At 46.5% G+C, this 15,710-nt stretch overlaps 1 long non-coding RNA gene across 1 annotated transcript in view; it reads right to left on the reverse strand.

Moving 5' to 3' along the window:
- Positions 1-237: 237 nt before the first annotated feature.
- Positions 238-15,710, reverse strand: part of LOC146869152 (uncharacterized) — a 44,768-nt gene continuing 29,295 nt past the window's right edge. The window contains exon 4 of the long non-coding RNA XR_014976756.1: positions 238-2,789. This is a non-coding gene — a long non-coding RNA (uncharacterized LOC146869152). The remainder of the gene's footprint in view (positions 2,790-15,710) is intronic.

Consider the following 15,710-nt stretch of genomic DNA (forward strand, 5'->3'; position numbering starts at 1 on the left):
TACTGCACACCCATTGTGTATAGTTATACTTTAGGGGGCATGTGTGCTGGACTTTGAACTGCCCTCTGTCCCTCCCTTGTGATTTAGGACTGGCATACATGCCAATCTGGCAGCGTCAGAAGGACTGATCTAACTGTTCAGTGTGTTACTTGAACATGAAATACCTTGAATAAAGAAGAGACAATAGGCATTTGGCAAAACAGGAACAGTTTAATTAAACGTAGGAGCCCTGAGAACAGTTACAGGTGCAGGGTCTTAGGACTGTCTCAACTTACAGCCGGTCTGTGGCTTTCTTTTATACAGTTCATCGTAGATGAGAAAGGTTTCCGATGATCCATATATGGTGAGGAATGCAAGTTGCTGCCTTTGGAGTCATAAATCAATTGTCGAAGGGAATATACAGGAGAGCCTAGACCTTTCCTGGACGCAAGGTGATCAGTGGGTAACGTGTCCAGATGTCCAGCTTGGGGAGCGCGTGATCACTGCATGTGCTGTGTCCTGATTGGCTATGTGTTCCTAACTCGTGGCATCGGACTTTATGGTGTTTTATGAGCGCGCGTACCCCCTCTGGCCATGTGCGCTTTTTTGGGCCAATCTCCCTTGACCATTGTAATGTCACTGAGCCTATCTGTGGGATTGATCTAAGGTTTTCTGTTCAAGCGTTTGTCTGCTGGCTGCGTGCTACCGCAGCTGTGACCTGTCAATCAGTGACCTCAGGCCTAGGTATCAGTGCATCCATGACTACGTATTTGCGAGTCTGGATTGATGTGGAGTTCACAACTGGCGATGCCATTAATAAAGACGCAATTTTGTTCTCATAAATAAATGGATCATTTTCTATTTTAACATCAACATTTTGCATATTAACAAGTGTATGGCCTGGTTCTTTTTAGCAGTTTGTGGGCCTGTTTTTTGGTCTGGTGGTACAGTTTTACGGTCGATTCCCCTTATATTACCACAAACATTGTCTGCAGCAGAAATGCATACAGACTCCCGTACCTTGCAAACACAGATACAGTGTGCCTTTACAAGTTCAACAGTGCTCCCATTTAAAAATACCGGCCTCTTTCTTTATGTAACTGATTTACTAGTGGGGGGCACTTTTCTTTTGTTGCCCATTTCCTGTCCCAGTCCAACCCCGCAAATAGAATGGAGAAAGCTTGGTGGTAAGTTACTCCCAATGTCCCCTTTAAAAAAAGACGCAGCGTTTCAGTGACAAACACCTTTTCTGGGAGTAGCTTAGTTTCTTCGGCTTAAACCGTGGGCACTCACAAACCTTTTCCCAGGGGCCAAAACGTTTGGTCCTTGATGTGACAGAGGGCGGCATTGATGCCAGTAGGGTGGTGGTTGGCTGTAGGGGCAGCGAAGCATGCACGTCTAGTGGCTGAATAGCACCGAGTGAAACCAGAAAACATGAGATAAATCCCGGCTTCCCCACTTGCCCAAAATGTGTGTTCTTAGACAATCGTTTTATTAAACTTTTCTTCATCATCACGTATACGAGTACCTCAGAGTATTTGTTAGTTGCAGATTTATATAGCACAAACTCGACCCGAAGGTAGTGGAGCGCTTTACACGAGCACCGTATTTACATTACACATTCAGGCACGGAGAGATTAAGTGATTTGTCCAAGATCACAGGATGTGGACGCAACCCTGAGGCTCGAACCCTGGTTTCCAGCACCAAAGTCATCAGCTCTGGCCGACGGACCACATCCTCTCCCAAGAGTGCCTGCCTTTAGGATGTGCGTTGAACAAAACCTCCTCCTATGATTACATTTATTAAACTATATTGTTGTTCATGTACAAGAGGGACCCAGGCCACCCATAAGGTGCACATAACAACGGACTTGCCTCTTCGGTCACTGTTGGCATTGTTGTCAGGGCGAGGATCAGCAGGAATGTTTTTAAATTCATGTTTGAAAACTATCACTAATGCCTCTCAATGCGGTGATATAATGTGATACAATAAAGTGAAACCGTACTGCATTTTAAACATGCCAATTGTGTACACACCAATGTTAGCAAATTTAGGGTAAAGTGCTCAGAGTTCTTAAGCCAGCAAAAAGAGGAGAAGGAAGGCAAAAAAAGAAAGTTTGGGGTGACCGTTCAGAGAGGGTCATTTTCCAACAGTCCCCCATACTTAGCTTGGTAGTAACAGCAGCGATAACAGGGGACTTGGGGGCTCTCACACTCTTGGGCCCTGGTGCCACTGCACCTGTTGCACTACTGGCCCCTGCTTGTAAAGTATTGCGGGTCCTAGCACGGTCAGTGTTGGTGAACCCACCCAGTTAACACTAGTGAAACCAGCAGTCCACGCCTGGATGCACAGCTCGACTCAACACAATCCGCTCACTCAAGAGTGAATGAAGCAGTGTCTGGAGAGGGCACTGGAGGGGGTGGAAAGGAACCAGCTAAGAGGGTCCAAAGATATTTACAAGTCTTCAAGTACAACGGACCTCTCAGGTTTCAATTAAATCGTGTCTGCTTCACTACTATGGTCTCATCGGAATCCTTGCGCGTGCTGCTTCCGACGTCACTTCCGGTGCTGGACCCATCTCTGTCAGTGTTGTGGGGATGTGGGATCAATGGATGAGGCAACATCACCAGCCCCTCTTCACTTAACTCTGCAGAAGGCGAAGCTTCGCGGGTTCTCGGCCCTTCGTGATGACGGATGAAAAAGTGCTTTAAAGGTTTCCACTTCAGTATCAGTGCCCCCGCCAGCACCAACGTCATCAGTGACGCCACCAACACCAGCAGCCGACCCCACCGGCTCCTTCCATGTGGACCTGAAACAAAAACACAAAGTGTAAATATATTGTGCACACAAAATGTCCTGAGGCCATTCATGAGCAGAGCTAGTTGGGGGGGGGGGGGGGGAGGCATGGGGGTAGGACAGAGAGAAGGGCTCAGCCACTCCTCAGAGCTTCAAGGTGTATCTCAGCATTCACGAGACACCCACCAAACCCCCCTGCAGCATTGCAGGACACTTTGTCCAGTTAAAAAGAAAGCACCCCCCCACACTCACACACATCGAGTAACCGCTTTTAAAATGATTTTATACAGTAAGAAAACGCACTCTCTCTCGAGTAATGGGGCACTGATGAAAAAAATAAGGTAACAAATAAATATGGGTGGACCATGGCCACGCGCAGGTGCAAGTCCGACATTACCTGCATTCACCACCACTTGTTATGCTGCGCATCGTGCCGCTCACCTAGGGGCTTATTTAAGATCCCTTGCGTCACTTTTGCGCCGCCGGTGCGTCACTTTTCATAAATGAGTCCCCTTGCCGTAGGACATGGGGGTCATTTCCTGACTAGTTTTCTTGGTCTTGTGTGACTGCGGCGGTCTCTGGCTCTCCTGTTGAGGTGAGGTGGCTTGGCTTTGTTTAGGGCTGCGGGGGCGCCCTCCACCGCCCTGGAAGCACCCACGTGGGGTAGCCTGGCAGAGTCAGCACCAGTTGCAGTCTCCAGGAAAAGGCAGGTAGAGGCAGCACAGGTTTGGGTTCCAGAAACTCTGGAATCCCAGCAGGGTAGTCCGGGAGGTTTTGAGAGGCAGCCCCTAGTGAAGAGGAGTCTGTTGTAGAACCCCATTACCAACTCAGTTACCTGAAGCCGGGAAGGGATGAGAGGCAGAGGTATGGTGCAGGCCCTTCACGTATGGAACCCATGATCCATGTATTTGAGGGTAAGGAGCGCGCAGACCAGGGGGTGGGTTAGCAGTAAGTAATACTTTATGTGTTGATTAATGAAAATCATTACAATCAAGAATAAAACACAATCGGTTAAGAGCATTATTTTATTTAGCATTATACAACTTTATACTGAAATGTTAGCAGCAGTGATTAAACGTGCCTGTGCCAATCGATAATTGAAGTACAATTGTGCAAAGACTTCTATTTAGCAGCGATAATTAAAGTGCAGTTGTGCAGAATCGAACGGCTGGAGGACATTTTCAAAACAGTTGTTAAAAATACATTGTTTTCTCCTTGGCAAAATGGACCCACACAATACAGATAATTGTGCATGTGTTAAGATATGACCAGTTGTTGCGAACAATTAAACATTTTTTTTTCTTTTTTCTAAACCATTTAAAATATCGAATTTGTTTTCCCAATTACTATAAACAATTTAAAACCTTTTAGAACTTCAGATTCAGGGTTGTATACAAGACTTTAGGAACAATTATTTTTTTAGCATTAATGGCTTTAGCGACTTGTTCCTGCAATACCAATCATTATCAGTCTAGGCAGGCGATTGATGTTGGGAATCGCACTTGGTTAGCAGCTTCTTTTCTACAATAAAAATTAACTTTACAAATTGTGATGTGAGGCAGGGCATATTTCCAGTGAGACAGGTTATAATAGCTTGCCGACATGTTCTAACCTATAATTCTTTAAAGATGGGTTTCAACACAGTCTTCCGCTCTTCCAACAGCTGAGGGCACGTAGTTACAATATGTATTAAAGATTCATTATAGAAACCACATAACCTAGTTTTTTGTGGACCAGTTTTTTTCCCCATGTTGGGATTCCGTACTTTGAGGGATATCTCCCAAACCGTAACAACATAAATTTGTTCCTTATAAATGGGTCATGAGACATGATTGAGGTTCTAATTTGATGGATGAGTTAATAACTGACCAGGAGTGACTTTTTTGCGAGCTCATCCTTAACTACAAGATAGCAGTAGAACGTAAGCTTGCAGGCCCGTTAGCGCAACCAGCTATGACTCATCCCTTGGCAAAAGGCATAAACTTAGATCTCAAGGAGGGATTCAAGACAAATGCCTTGAATGAACCGGGCGCACTGCTGTCTACAGTTCTTAATCCTTACTGTATAAAAATTAACGCACATTTTGACAGCTTAATGCAATGTAACACAAATAGACTGATTTTTTAAAAAGGCATCATTTGTTAATGATCAAATGTAGATTTACATATTGTTAAATCTGTTATAATTCTTTGGTCATTACTTCATGATTCAATAAGTTCAAACATCATAGTTGTCTGTACGACAAGTATAGAATATAGTCACAATTCTGTCATTATGTTAATATTGTGACTATATTCTATGCTTGTCGTACAGACAACTATGATGCTTTTTTGAAAAATCATTGTCTATTTGTGTTTGTGTTATATTGCATTAAGCTGTCAAAACGTGCATTAAAATTTAATACAGTGCGCCCGGTACATTCAAGACATTTTGTCTTGAATCCCTCTTTGGAATTTAGCTATCCCAGGGACTGGCAGCCCTCTGACACCGAGCAGCATGCAGGAGTTAGATTAAACTTCAAACTCTTTGTTTTAACTTTATTTACAAGTGTATATTCGCAGGTATGCAAGTGACCAACCCCCCATATTTTTTCATAAACTTAGATCTAACATCTCTCTTTAAGGAGTTAAAACCACGAACAAACAACAAGCAGGTAGCGCATGCAGCCCCAGTACCCTCTTCGGTTAAAAGTAAAGGCCTTTGTACTAAACTTTCACAAGCGAAGGATACTTCCCTAAAAGAAGGAAAGGAGAGACAGGCCCTAACTCTCAGCTAAATATGGAGACTTCACAGGGGCAGCTGCCTCGCCAGAGAACATGCTCGGAGCAGGAGGAGCTCCTCTCTCCCACTCAGCGATTCCCACCATGAATAGATTCTCATTACTGGATGACTCTGCCCCGCCACCAGGAAGCAATGAACGGATAGGGAAGAAAGAAACCCTAGTCGATTTACATGAAACCCAGACACAACATCCTACATCAAGCCAACACAACGATGAGGTTAGTAAGGTTAGCCAGGATGCACCAGGTTTAGCCAGGATGCACCAGGTTTGGCCATGGTTCAAGGGATATTGAGTCAACTCTCCATTGAAATTAAAGAAAGTTTTTCCAGAGGAGGATTCAGGATACCTGCACCAGCCTTGAGGAAAATCTACTGGCGTTAACTCACTGTACGGAAAGTAAAGTTCAGGAGCTAGGATCGGACATGAGGGATAACACCCAGGAAGTGGGTAGGCTAAAACAGAGGGCGAAAGACCTATCAAAAAGGTTAGAAAGCCTGGAGAACAACTCCAGGAGGAACAACATCAGGTTCCTGGATGTCAAGGAAGGGGTGGAAGGGTACAATGTCAAGTCATTTGTAATAGATCTTCTGACCAAAGCCTTCCCGCATGTCGCACCTGCTACAATTTCGGAATCTGAAATCAAACGAGCACATCGCGACCCATTTAAATTAAACCCTGGGTGGAAGAAACCCAGACAAATTCTGGTAAATCTAGAGTCCTTCACACTTAAGGAAACATTTTTGGGGGCTGCCCTTAAGCAAAAATACATCCAGGTCCAGGATCTAACCTTTAAAATCAGGTCAGATATCTCTCGTGTGACAAATTATAGACGGTGGGAGCTGGGCAAGCGAATAGAACATCTAAGGGAAATGGGTTTCCAAGTACAGCTAAGGATTCCAGCAATTCTTAAAGTGCTGTGGGCCAACAAATTGCATAATTTTCAGTCTCCAGAAGAAGTGGATAGTTTTATGACCCTCTATAAGGCTGGTAAATAGTTAAGGCACCCACGTTAGAAGGCGGTTGGTGGTGACAGTCAAGTCTATCTGTAAATACAGGATTTTGTGGATAGCATCTCAAATTGGCAATGCCAATAGTTAGCAAGGGAGGGTTCCCTGGGGAGGAGAGGTTCCGGGGGGGGGGGGGAGCACGTGTGGGGAAAAATATAACAAAATTGTCCTCACTCAGTTTAAAGGGGGTTAAGAGATGCTGTGCGACCATGACAGAAGATGATGGGGGATAAGGGGAGACCACTGGGAGATGAATATTTGGAGGTTAAGAGTTGGAATGTGAATGGCATAAGGGTTAAAAGGAGGCAGTGCGTGGTCCTTCAATACCCGAAAGAAAGCCCCGCCAGGGTTCTTTTGCTCCAAGAAACCCACCTCTTACAGCCTGAATATTTAGCTTTATTTACTATGCAAAGATGGGTAGATGAGGTTATAGCTACAGATCAGCAATACTGCTCTAAGGGCTTGCTATTATAATTGAAGCAAATTCAGGAATAGAGCTACGAAGATCGCAGGCTGACAAAGGCGGGCGCTGGGTGGTATCGAAGTTAAAATTTGCCGCTCTTTATATACCATGGCTAGCTATTACGGTCCGAATGAAGATGACACCTCACCCATGATTAATCTTTGCTCTAGTTTGCTAAACTTTGAAGCCCCTCTCATAATTGGTGGAGACTTTAACGTCATTTTAAATAATAATCTGGATAGATCTTCACCGCCGCACTCACATCACTTTTCCACGAGTTAAAGCCTACCTTCTTTCTATGCTAGATAATCTAAAACTATGCGATGTGTGGCCTAAGGTTAGTGGCGATTCTAGAAATTATTCCTTCTACAGCAAAAAGAATGGTCACTATTCCAGAAATGATTATTTCTTTCTCGAAGTGTCAGCAGTCGGAAAAGTTATAAAAATGGATTACCTGCCTATCAATTTATCTGATCAAGCTGCAATTTGGTAAAACAAAAAACGAGCTCCCCCTGAATATTATGTCTAGGAGGTGGATCCTGAATAGAAGATTACTCACATATTACGAGCAAGATGGAAAGGGACACAGTAGTTTTTTTTAAATGGAACTCAGCATCCGCCCTAGCACACATGGTATGGGATGCTTTTAAGTCCTGGCTAAGGGGTTCCTTGAAGGGTGCCTCGGTTGCCTGGGTTAGAGCAGAAAAAAGGCAGATTGCTTCACTTGAAGATCAGCTAGCGATAGCAGAAGCCAATCTGAAGTCAGGGCATCTCCAGGGGGTTGAAAAAGCGAGTTTAGTTGGTAAAGTTGAGGACTTGCAACTTAAATTCAGACTTATGATGGAGGGGAATTTGTAGCAGAAATGGAAAGTTGGGGGGCGTGGCAGACTGCCACGGGAATGGCCACACGGTAGCTGAGCTCCGGTGCGCCACTCCTGAATAAATCAGTTTCAAAACATCTGCCCCGTCCCAATCATCACCCTGATTGTCTCCGTGACTGCTGGTGCTGTTTTCCCGGGTGCGGGAGAACTTTTATGCCAATCGGACACTCCGGCGGGGGAACACTCCGTATACCGGCATCATTGGCAGCGGTCAGGCCGACCGGAAGTGCGACTCTGCGGGGGCACAGTGCCACGCGAGACTGTGGTTGCGGCCTGGATGGCGAAGTGCGGGCGCTCCGGGTTGCGGGGCCCCACGCCCTGATTAGTGTGGGTCGCGATTGGCTCCGGAACAGCGCACAAGACTGTTGGAGTCAGTGTGGAAGGGTTAAAATAACTCAATCGGCGCTGCTGCTACTCCTTTGATGCCGCCTCATCTCCTGAAGAACACAAGGTCTTCATTTTGAGTGGGGGACTCCCCAGGAGCCCGTCCGGCGCCGGCAAAGACACTTTCGTGGGTTAATGCCGACTTCTTGGGGAGTGCTCCGGTGAGTGACGAGCATCACCGCGTGGGGGCCTGCTCCTATTTGTCAGGGCTCCCTGATGTGCCCTTCCATCCACCGTGTCCCTTACGTGGTGCTGTTCTCAAGGTGGGCCCACCGTGCGTCCCCGGTGTGAGTGGGCGCCTGGGCTCCGGGGCACATCGCGACAAAAGCAGGCTGTCGCGGAGGTGTTCGGGGGGACTGTTACCCGGAGCTGCGGCGTGATCCTGGAACTGGACTCAGTGACATTTTCTCGCTCCGGCAGTTGCTGGAAGAGTGGGCCCCCCGCAATCAGGGCCATGGGGGAGGGATGTGCTGAGCGCCCAGTGACGACAAAGGGGTGCTGGTTCTACAGATTTGATTAGGGGCTGAGGAGGCGGTGGTTAGTGGTTTCCTCCTAGCCTTTCTCGCTCCCCTCCACGTGGCGAACATGGCGACAGGCTGCAGCGGGCGGAATGCGATGCAAGCTAAGCTGGAGAAGTTTGCTTGGCAAAGATCCCAGGAGGAGAAGTCGGGCACTGCTGTAGACCAACGGAGCGACTCTGAGCCCATCAACAATGATCTTCTAGCGGCATTCACTACGGTGCAGACATCTCTGGAAAACCGAATCGATACTGTGGCTACGGAGGTGGCCCTAATTAGGGAGGCTATGTGCAAAATGGCCGATCGTGTGCACACCATTGAGACTACCAAGGCGGACCTGGTGTCCGACACTGCCATCCTCAAGAAGCAGGTCACCGACCTACGCACCTCTCACGAGGCGATGGCGGTCCAACTTGATGAATACGACGCAATAATGTTCGCATTCTTGGTGTTCCTGAGTGGGCGGAGGGGCCTTCCGCTGATCTCTATGTTGAGGAACTCATCCTAAAGCACCTTCAACCGAGAGGCCTATCCAAATGCTTTTCGATCGAGAGAGCCCATCGTGTGCCGGGGGTATGCCCACGCCCAGGGCTCCCTCCTGTCCGCTCCTGGCCCGAGTGTTCAACTACCGTGACCGCGACGTGATTCTACAGACTGCACGAGCGGCACCTACTTTGACTGTCGAGAATAGTAAGGCTCATTCTTCCCTGACTTTACCTTAAAAGTCCTGAAACAACATCGCAGTTTCCTAGACGTAAAATATGCTCTCAGAGACCTTGGGATCAAGTATGCCATGCTATTCCTGGCGAAACTTAGAATCGAATCTGATGGTAGACTCTGGTTCTTTACCAGGCCTGAAGACGCCTGGGACTGGATTGACGGTTGGCGCACTGTTGGCAAGAAACCACAAAAGCTGACTTCGCTCGCTGAAGAATCTAATGACTAGCGTCAACACCGTTGATCCCAGCCTCCGTCCGAGGCGAGTTCCCAAGGCCCTGAGGGATGATCAGGAGACACTGTCCTCTTCAGGGGCCTTTGCGCCGCTCTTTTTGTCCACTGCGGCCTCTGAGGGCTGCTTGACTTACTATGGCTTCGAGCCCCCCGCTTTCAGTGGTCGTTCACTGTGCATACTGCTTTGATTTGTTTTTTGGGGTTTGTTGTGCTTTGGTGCCTTGCTTGCCAATTTTTTGCTGGGCCAATTCTGCTGCTGTGTGTTCCGACTTCGGGCTGGGGCTACTGTACTGATTTATTAATTTATGCTTTAGGGAGAGGGGTTGGACACGTTCCTGAAGTTGATGAGGGTGGGCGACAGGCACTCAGCAAGTTGCGGGAGGTGGGTGTTTTCAGGCCCGTCATGCAGGGAGGCAGGGTGGGAGGGGGTCCCGTCTGGGGATGTCGGGGGGGGGGGGGGATTGTTTTTTATGTTTAAATGTTTTTTGTATCAATGCACTCAAATGCTGAATTTCCCACCTCCATTGTCATTCATTCACGTCTCCACCCAGGCCGCTTCAGGCCTCATAGAATTGGCTGGCTTTCTCTGACCCCCTTTGATTTGACATGATGGCCCCAAATTTAGCGCTTCGTTTCTCCTCATGGAATGTCCACGGCCTGGGGGACAAAATGAAGAGGGGCATAGTGTTGCAATATGTTAAACGACATGAGCTTGATTTGGTATTGCTGCAGGAAACGCACCTGGTCGAGAACTCCTGTGGGGCCCTGAATAGGAAAGGCTACCGTAGGATTGCACACTCGGGGCTCTCCTGCGGCTCTCGGGGGGGGGGGGGGATTCTCCTCCGTAAGGGCTGCCCCTACATCGTTCACAGAACCTGGACTGACGCTCAGGGTAGATATGCTGCAGCCTCGGGCACCTGGGGGGGACGGGTTATCAATGTAGTTGCTGTAAATGCCCCCCTGGACTACAGGGTCTGACGCTGCGCGATGTGGGGTCCCTACTATTGGAGCTTCCATTGGGAGTGGTAGTTTTGGGGGGGAGGGGACTTCAACCTTGCAATGAATGGTTCCTTGGACCGTCTTCCGCCCCGGGGGTGATCCGCCGAAAGGCTCGTCTTTGTATGAGCTCGCTAATGCTTTAGAGGTGGTGGATATATGGAGGTGGTTTAACCCATTGCACACACGATTCACGTTTCAATCAAGGGTACACGGTAGCCAATCTATGATAGATTACATATTCCCGCATGCCCAAGATGTCCATCTATTTACTGGGTCGGGCTGCTTGGCCCGCGGGATCTCTGATCACTCCCCGGTTTGGGCTTCCTTGAGTATTCTGCAAAAGGGGCGACCGGGATCCATCACTATACAGCCATGGGTGTTTAAAATTCCGCATATTAAAGATGCTCTCCGCAAAGATGCGGAATATTATTTTCCTGAAAACGTGGGCTCTGTTGCCTCGTCAGTGACACTATGGGGGGGGCGTTTGGGGCAGTTATTAAGGGCAGGGCACTGTCCCTGATGGTGGGCCATAGGGCCAAGCGATTGAAGAGGGTATCTGAGCTAGAGTCGGACATTTCGGATCTGGAGGAGGCAGAGGTGCGCGATCCTAACCCCTCACTTCAGCATAGCCTTACGCTCAAGAGGCAAGATTACAGGCAGCTTCTGCAGGAGGACGCCACAGTGCGCGCTCTGTCTTCCCGACATAGGATTTATGAGCAGGGTGAAAGAACAGGCAAACTTCTGGCATGGCTGGAACGGGTAACTTATTACAGGGCATTGCTCTCATCTCAGTATGACCGGCTGCATCATCCTACCCTCACAACAAGCTATTATAATAGATTCTCAGCTGTAACCTGCTAAGAGGCACCAGTGCATTTTGGCCATGTCAAAAAGCAAGGCTGGCATGAAACGCAAAAATTCTGAAGCACCAAAACCGGACTCACCAGTAAAAGAGATAACTGACAACAACTCAACTTCACCCACAACAGCGCCCAGAGCACCAAAACTAACACAGACTTTCTATACGCTGAAGTGGCAGTATAAGAAACGACTTGAAAGTCCTATCCGTGAGACACAAACCCAGAATCAATAAAGCAGAGGCCAAAAACTTACTCCAACAGAACCAAATAGATAAAACAGTCAGGAGGTTGATTCTTCTACAGCGTGATTTTCCGGACTCAGAAGACTGCAATGGAAGACACAACTTAAGGATGTTTGGCCTACCAGAAGATAAGGAGGACGCCACACCCTAAGCAATCACATTTTTGGAAAAATGGCTGCAAGAATCATAGGCATTAAGTTCAAAGACTTAATATTGGAACATTTAAGATTGGAACATGATATGCACATTCAGTTGCAAAGGCAAAGCTAACAGCCCTAAACCCTAAAACCTAAAACATCAACACTGAGAACAAATCCTTGTTTATATGGTGAAAGTGAAATGCATCTCATGGAATGGGACAATACTATACATTTTAGAAAATCTTTGCCAGAGACATAGTCATGAAGAGAAAATGTGTTTTGCTCTACAGTAAACTAACTGAGATGTCTATTCAGATCTCATATAGTGGTTCAGGCAACTTCAGAATTATCCACAAGGGCCAAACACAATTAGTCCAAATCTGCAGACCTCGAGACTTTTATTCCACAAGACAATCTGACCCAATGTTTTCCTACTGCAGTTGTTTTTATACGTCTGGTCACTCTTCAATTACTGTCCTGGAAATATAAAATAAGCCCGATCTAGACACTAATGCACCAATCATTACTGCTCCATCTAAAGATTAAATTTGAGCCTTATCAGGTAATGATCTTGATACTGCAATTTGTTTCTCTCTACGGCGTTGCTGGATGCTACACAACCACAGCTCTACACCACTGTTCTTCAGACTAACTCTAGGAAACCAGCGTAAATGTCAGACCAACAGCTAATTCTTAGCACAAAAAGATAGCTATGTCTCCAAGTTATACCCTCAACAAATTAATCATAATGCCCACAATTTGGGCCCATACCGAGCAGCATACTTACCTGTCTTCAGGCAAAAACAAAATGGTTACTTACCTGTAGGAGTAGTTTTGCAGCTTGGAGGGTTTTCTGGATTCACATACCGTGCATTATTCTGCCATCTAGTGGTTTGGTCTGGAATCATCTTTTTCTTTCTTTTTCTCTTGTAGGCGTCGTCCACCATCATTTGGTGATATGCTTGTCCCTGTGTGTGACATCAGACGGTGCCCCGGATGTCATATGTTGGAAACAAGTATAAGCATAGAAAAATACAATTGTAGGTGATTCAGAAATAGGGTGCTCTCTAATACAAACTAATAATTAAATACGGTGCTCACTAATATCCACTAGTGATTAACGTCCAGTCGTAGGTAAATAATTCACGTGTATTTCGCCATGAGAATCGTTATCACTTCTTTTTTTAAGGAAGCAGTGGAAGGGTTCAGTCTTGTTTCTGTAGGCAAAGCATTCCAGATCCTGGGAGCCATTCCAGAGAAAGACTAGTTGCATGTTTTTTTCTTGGCAAAACATTGTGGTTTCAGCAGAAGATTCTTTTTTTTTTTTTATAACTCTTTTTATTAAAGAAACATCGACTCAGCAGAAGATTCTTGAAACTTCTGGAGGCTCTATTACCAGTCGAGAGCACCAATTTCTGAGCTAGATAGCTCGGGGAATTGTAATGTAGTGCCTTGTGCATCATACATGCAATTTTCAGCTGAATTCTAGCTTCAAACGGGAGCCAGTTGAGGGCTCTAAGGTCTGGAGAGATGTGAGAGGTTCTCTTTGAGCCTGTGATGAGTATCGCAGCTGAATTGATAGAGGCTCTTAGCGGGGCTGTCGTTGCCCCGGGGAAGCCAACTCGGGTTACCGCCCCATATTCCACTCTTGGGATTACTAGAGCTTAAACTGCTTGTTTGAAGTCGTAAGCTGGCAGGAAGGGTTTCAGTTTTCGCAGGGCCTTCATGTGAAAATTTGCTCATTTTGTGGAGGCGCTGATATGCTTCTGCATCTTTAGGTTTCTGTCCAGTGTCACACCTAGCGATTTCGCTGATTCCACAATGAGAGTTTGCCCTTTGAGTGCTGTTAGGTGCTTCATCCATTCCGGATGGTGGATGATTTGTTGGGGGGGGCGATTAGGAGGAACTCAGTTTTGAGGGCGTTTAGATTCAAATGGTTTTTAGCCAACCAGGTTTGAGTTTTTTGTAGCGTTGTGTTGAGAGACTTGATGTCCTCAAGTGAATGGATCTTGATGTAGAGTTGGGTGTCATCTGCATATATATGGAAATGGATCCCGGAGGTACTCCTAACGTGACTGGCTCAGAGTTGGACAAGAATTGATTGACCTTGAATCTTTGAGATCTATTTTGGAGGAAAGAGATAAAACAGATAAGCACGGATCCAGATAGTCCCATTCTGTGCTTCAGGAGCTCTAGCAGGTTGTTGTGTTTAACGGTGTCAAATGCCGATGACAGATAAAGTAAGATTAATAAACAGGCTTCGTTTTGGTCCAGGATTTTTAGAGCATCGTCAATTGTGTGTGTCATGGCTGATTCAGTACTGTGACCTGCTCGGAAGCCTGATTGGTATTGGTTAAGCAGGTTGAATTGATCTATGTGGTTGCTAAGCTGGGTGTGAACACATTTTTCCAAGAGCTTGGCTAGAGTGGGGATGTTGGATATCGGGCGATAGTTATTTAAGTCCGCTGGGTCAGCCGTTGGTCTCTTTAGGATAGGGGACACCTGCCCTGTTTTCAAGTATTCTGTAATGGTTCCTTGAAGGAGGGAGGTATTTATAATCTTGGTCCAGAGAGGTAGTAACAGTGGAATGAAGTCTTTTAAGTAGTTAGCGGGAAGCGGGTCTGTGAAGTGGCTGGAGGGGTTCAGGGCGGTTAGCGTCTTTAGTATAGTATCTTCACTGTAAGTGTTGAAGTATGACCAGGTTGCCTTGTTTTTAAGGTTGAATTTTGTGGAGCATTTACCTGGGACACCTGTCAAGGGTAGTGTGGCATTCTTTTGCATGTCCATAAGGGACAAAAGGTCATTGTGCAAGTCGGTCTTTATGGGTTCTGATTTTGTAGTGAAAAAGGAGGCAAACTACTCACAATTGTGCGGAGTGTCAGGGATAGTCTTGGAGTGGTTGGGTGCAATCTTGGTTTGGGCTTTGATCAGATCGAATAGTTTTTTGGGACGGTTCTTGGCTTGGTCTAGTTGGTTCCTGTAGAAGTCAGTTTTAGATCTTCTGATCTTTCTGAAGTAGGAGTTTCTGGTAGTTGTTTGTAGCTTGAGGTGGTCAGCTGAGGGTGCGGATCTCCAAAGTCGTTCAATTACTCTAAGTGTGCGTCTGTCTTCATTTAGCGTACCATCATACTAGGCAGACCCCCCAGGATATAGCGGCATGGATTCGCAAATTTAGCGGCACAAATATGGAAATTTAGCGGCATTTTTGCGGCACTTTATTTTAATCATAATCATTCATTTTCAGCCTTAAATCAATGGAAACTCTTTTAGCAGAGTATTCCACTTTGAATAGGCAACCTGGAATATGGAACAGAGGAAGCAGCTCACAGGTGAAGGCTGTTATCCTTTGGAAATGCAATTGTCCATTTGCTTTAGTATAGGTTGGTAGCAGTTATCACACCTTTTGACACATTGCGGGACCGGTGTTTGGCACATCCTTAACCCTTTTCTCGACTGAAAGTCTGAGGGCGGCTGGACACCGCTTTCGTGGACAGGCCATGGCCCGTTGAGCAGGTCCGAGAAGGTCCACTGTGAGAAAAATAACTGACTTTATTAGTATGCAAACCTTTTGAAATCCTACCACTGCCCATTTATTTTAAAGCTCGAAATGATTCTGGTTTCTTCTTCCCACATCCTAAAGCTAACTTCCTGATTTGCAGAAGGGAAGCCACTTGTGGCGGTCCTAGCCTTTGCTGCCCCGCAGCGGC

This window comes from Triturus cristatus, chromosome 1_1, assembly GCF_964204655.1.
Source record: "Triturus cristatus chromosome 1_1, aTriCri1.1, whole genome shotgun sequence".
Lineage (NCBI taxonomy): Eukaryota > Metazoa > Chordata > Amphibia > Caudata > Salamandridae > Triturus > Triturus cristatus.